This window comes from Vombatus ursinus, unplaced genomic scaffold (genome assembly GCF_900497805.2).
Source record: "Vombatus ursinus unplaced genomic scaffold, bare-nosed wombat genome assembly UNPS02009573.1, whole genome shotgun sequence".
Classification (NCBI taxonomy): domain Eukaryota; kingdom Metazoa; phylum Chordata; class Mammalia; order Diprotodontia; family Vombatidae; genus Vombatus; species Vombatus ursinus.
In genome coordinates, this window is record NW_020949351.1 from 8,027,430 (window position 1) to 8,033,486 (window position 6,057).

Genomic DNA, 6,057 nt, shown 5'->3' on the forward strand with positions numbered 1-6,057 from the left:
TCTCTCTCTCTCTCTGTCTCTCCTTATCTACTGCCTTCTTCTCTGTTTCTTATAAAAGTACTTTTGTCTCCCTATCTTCTAAAAAAAAAATCAATATATCTTTTTTCCCCTGCTAGCTGTAGCTCTATATTTCTTCCCTTTCTGCTAAACTTCTGTAGAAAGGTGCCCTTTCTTGGTACCTCCACTTCTACATTTCTATCTTCTAAACCCTGAAATATGGCTTCCAACATCATCATTTAACTGAAAATGTTACCAAAGATTCTTTTCATTGTCAAAGCCAATGGTCTTTTCGCAACCCATCATCCTTCTAGTCTTCCAGGCCTGCAGCTTTGGTGTCATCCCTGAATCCTTATAATCATGCACCCCACATCTCCAATCCATTGCAATATCTTGTCATTTCTACTTTCTCGATATTTCTTGAACATGTTCTCTTCCCTCAACTTACATAGCCACCATTATAATTCAGCCCTCATCAACTCTCCCCCTAAGTACTGAAGCAGCCTTTTAATTGGTAGCCTTTCCTAAAGTCTTTCCCCACTCCGAACCATCTTTTACTCAGTTACCTAAGTGATTTTCCTAAAGCATAGGCAAAACCATTTTATCCCTCACCTATTCAGTAAACCCTAGTGGCCCTCTTATCTCCAAGACTACATTTTTTCTGTTTGACATTTAAATTGTTCACATCCTGACCTTTGTGTACCCTTCAATAAGTTTACTCTTTACTTCCATCCAGATACTTTGTGATTTAGCTACTCTAGTGTAATTACTCATGACACTATCTTTTCTTTCTTTTTCCCATAGTGCTTAGCACTTGTTTCTGGCTCCTATTAAGCCTTAGTAAATAAATGCTTGTTGACTTGAAGACAATAGTTCCCACCATTAGGTTTTCATGCAGGTTAGCCAAAAAGTCTTATGGAAGTTTTAAGTTTAAGCAACCAATGTATCTAGTCTTTGCAGAATATATTTAAATTATTCTTTGTTATTTGTCAACACCCTGGAGAAAAAAAAAAGAACTGAGGAAATGTTCAGTGATTTCCTGAAGTTCGGGTTTTATGCATAGAATAAGTCAACAAACATTTGTTAATCATCCATTATGTTTCAGGCACTGTCCTAATCACTGGAGATACTAAGAAAAGTAAAAGGCTTTTCCTGTTTTCAAAGAGCTCATACTCTAATGGGACAACATGCAAAAAATTAACAACACTTATGCTGGAACTCATTCTGTTGACACCCTCTTTTGTCCAGAAACACTCACTATCCTCTTCCTTACTTCATTCTCATTCTTATGGGCCCTCTTGTTGGTATGATTAATAGGAATAAAAAAAAGCCATGATTTTTATCTGAACATGGGATCATTTTTGACAAGTCATAGGTGTTAGAACTGGAAGACTATAAAGTGATAATCTATTCCAATGCCTTCATTTCACAGAAGAAGAGATATATTTCCAGAGCAGAAGGGTCAATTGATTTATCCAGAATTCCAGAGGTAATAAGTATTAGAGTCAGGATGGAACCAAAGTGTCCTGGGTCCAAATACAGTGTTCTTTCCATCAAACCATATTGCCTCCCCATGCCTTATTTATATTCTATTTTCTACAATGACTAAATATTCTTTTGATATTTAAGAGGAAATAAGACATATTCCAGAAATAAATTTAAATTCCCTTGGAGAAAATAGTTTGAAATATATTATTAACTACTACATTTATAGGTCTTATCGAAGGCTTTGCACTTTTACTTGAAATAAAGACATGTCTCCAGATTCTTGAGCCTAACTTGTCCTTAGTTTTCCAACTTTGTATGTGTTGAGAGATTTAGAATTTTTTAAGTTATACATTTTTTAAAAGAACTAGAATGAGTATCTGGATAATCTTAATGATATACTTTTTAAAACTGCTAAATATAGAATTTTTTCTCACTGATATTCATTGCAGGCTATTAAGCATTATCATTGATTGCTTATTCAACCCTATTTAATAATTTCAGTCTCTTGGACAGATTAGTAGTAATAGTAGGTAATAGTAATAATAGTAATAGTGTCATTCTCATCTTTTTTGAGTACAATTCAGAGCAAAATAATCTGGGGATATCTAAGGATATCCTGCCATTGTTTGTTTCTATTTAATATTTGGCAGAATAATGAAAGATGGATAGAATGATATTTTTTTTCATTGGATAGGTGCATCAGGATTTCAACACATGTTCTGGAGGCTCCCTGGATTCATCTCCAGGACAACTCTAGAAACATATGGGATATCAGGAATGACACATCCATCATTATATTTTCATACTGTTGTAATTTCCTACATTGGTTTCTATATGTTAAAGCTTTCCATCCTTTGATTCCATGTTGCTGGGAAAGATGTATGCATGTATATACTCATATATGTATATATGTATGCACACACATACATGTATACAACATATATAAATTCTTATTGGACAGACACTAGATGTATTATATGCACAGGAACATGTACAATATATGTATATACACGTATTCATACTATACAAATGTTTCTATATATATGGACATATTTATATGCATATATGTATAGATATATTATAATATTTAAGTGCTTATGTGGACATTTTAGATGATGCTATCAAACCAAATTCTCATTATATTCCATCACCATGGAATGAAAAACTTTGACACATAGAGAACTATGGAGGAAATTACAATAATGTGAGAACATAATGAAAGACATCTGCTTCTAGAGCTGTCCTGGAGATAACTTCAGGGAGCCTCCTAAAGGTGCACTGATATCCTAATGTACTTCCACAAGAAGTAAAAGTCATCATCTTATTCATCTTTCCAAGAGCCTGTCGATAATTAAATATAAACAAATAATAGCAGGATATATATATATATGTATATGTATATGTATATGTATATACATACATCTATATGTCTATACAGTGTTTATGTATATGTATGTTTGTGTATGTGTGTATATATATATATTTAATAATATATATATATATTTATATGCATATGTATCCACATGGAATTAACCTCCCCTTCTAACTTCTTCCCACTTGCTCTGCAGGTAATGAAATGGAAAAGTGGGTTCGGGAAAACAAAATTTAAAAAATGAAAACAAAGTATATGCTCATTTATTGAAGAATAGCTGAACAAATTGTGATCTAGGAACTTGATATAATGTTATTGTCCCTTACAAAATAGTGAATATGAGGATTTCGGGGAAAACAACAACAACAAAGACTTGTATGAACTGATTCAGAATCAAGTAAGTGGGACCAGGAGAACAATATCAATGTAAACAAAAAGAATTTAAAAAAGAAGTTGAGTGACTACAATACCTAATTTTGTACCTGGACAAATAATAAGGAAATCTCATCTTTTTTTTGTAGAAAGGTAGGAAACTATGTGTGTGACATATTTCCCATACTTTTAGATTTAAATTAGGCCACTTTTGTAGGTTGGTTTGGCTTGACTATATTTATTTGTTCAAAGAGAAGACTGATGAGGGCATTATATATAGAAATGACTATTATATAAAAGCAAAGGGAATCATTATAACTTTTTTAAAAAAAATGCAGGTCAGTGACAAGTGATAAAAGGAGGTGGCAGGCACAGTTGGGAGCCCTAGAAAGTGAAAAATAAGTTTCCAAGGAGATATTTGACTGCTCAAGGGACCCCCTTGTTGAGCTCAAATTTTAAAAAGGCATGTCTAATAGATGAAAGTGAGAGCAGGAAAAGGAAATACTTAGATAGATTGATGTTATCATTACAGTGTATCATTCTTACACTGGAAAGATCACAAGATTCTCATCTACTGTAGTATTTGACCATTAAATCTCTCAGAGGATCCATCTTATGTATTAGAAGCCTTTTATTCACTCTTTTAATAGGACACATAACCAAGGACAAATACAAAATGACAAATAATACAAGGTCGTATAAAAAATATCATGCTGTAAAGGCCCACTATGAACTGAGGCTTACAATAAGTGCTATGGACAAATGAAAGGGCTTTAAAAATGCTCATGTAAGATGAAGAACATGAAAGGGACAGGGCCACAGCTAAGGGAGTTGGGACAATTATAACAGACATTGAATAGATCACAGAATTCCTCAAAGGCTTTTCTTTTTTCTCTACCAAGAAGAAATATTTTCAAACTGAGAAGAAAAGAATGAATTGAAATCAAGATAAGTGGGTAGATGATAAGGGAATACCTATCTATCTTCCATGAAATTGTGTTACTTAGCCTAAGAAATTATATCCTACAGTATTGAAATCATTCATTAATGGAATTTTAGGGCAACAAGAGGCCTTAGAGGTCATCTAGTGTAACCCTTTCAATTTTCAGATGAAGAAACTGAGGTCCAGAGAGAATAAATTACTTGTCCCTGGTCACATAATTAGTCTTCAAACTTTATGTCCTCTGATCTTTCCATTTATGAATTATGGATATTATTGCTGAATTGATGATCTTTGAAGCCTCATAAAGAAGGCAGAAATGTCATTGTACTAGGAATGATTAAATTTCCCAAACTTCCAAAGTGAGAAGGGATTGTCATAGAAGCAGATGGAAACAGCAAAGAGGAATCATAAAACAAAACAGCATCAGGGTTAGTCAGAGCAAAGAAAAGAAGTCTTAAGAAGTGGTTGAAACTAATATTTCTTCAGAAGATGTTATTATAGACAATAGTTAGGTATAACTCATTTACCTTGAAACATTTCTAGCAAACAGTTAATTAAAGATGAAAGTGCACTTGAGCAAATACTGATAGATTATCTGATAAAGTACAGGGGAGCTTGCTGCTTCTCCCCCTTCTTACAGTTATACAGGAATACCCAACATCTGAAACTCTAGGACATCCAAGAGAAATAATTTGCAGCACAAAGCACTGAGAACTGAGCACATCAATTTTAGTAGATCTTATAGATAAGAAGAAATATTCCAGTGCCATGAAGAGATTGTGTAACATTTTTGTTTTTTCTAAGGTAAAGTAGCAGTCGCGTGTGCACTGGACTTAGAGTCAGGAAGACCTGAATTTTAATCCTTTCTTTGGCATTAGCTGTGTGACCCTGGCAAAGTCACTTAATTTTTCTCAATTTCAGTTTCCTCAAATGTAAAGTACTAATAAGAATAAGAATAATGATGATGATGATGATGATGATGATGATGATGATGATGATGATGATGATAATCTAAAGATAAGAATACCTAACTCAGAGTGTTGTTGTAAAGCTCAACTGGGAGAACATGTGTAAAATATTCACAAATATCTACGTGTTCTGCAGATGTTTGTTGTTGTTGCCATTGCTGTTACATAGAAAGGCATAGTTGATGGAGAGCTGCCTTTGAAAGTGAAGTAGAAAGAACTAAGCCTTTATATAACACCAGTTACATGGCAGGCACTATGCTAAGTGCTTTACAAATATTATCTCATTTAGTCCTTACAATGAGCCTGAGAAGTAGGTATTGTTGTTATCTTATTTTATAGTTGAGGAAAGTTAGACAAACAGAGGTTAAGTGATTTGTCCAGAGTCACACAGTTAGTAAGTATCTGAAACTGAGTTTGAACTGAGGTCTTTCTGATTCTAGTCATGGCACTCTGTCCACTGTACTATCTAAGCTGCCTTAAAGTCAAGAAGGCTTGGATTTAAGTCATACCTCTGACATATACTGGGTGCTGTATTCCTGCACTAGTCACTTAAGTGATCCAGGTAACTCACTAGGACTATAAGTTAGAGGTTTTGCTGACCTGCATCAGGAGAAGGGGTTGCCTCACCCAGGAGTTTCTATATCAATGAAATCACAAGTCCTCTTCATACCTCTCTCTTTACCATCTTTATGAATTCTGGTCTCTGGCTGAGGGAGAAATTGGAGTAATTTTTCTATAAAGATCTATTTATCACAAAGAAGGAAGTTTTCATTGAAAGAATGAAGCAATACTTCCTTCAAGAAGAAAACAAAGAAGAAAAATAATGCAAGGAGGCAAATCAAATCCAGATCTACGTTAAGAATTGGACAGTAGATCTCTTTCTTTGCCTTAGCAACAACTACATATGAGCCAAGAAC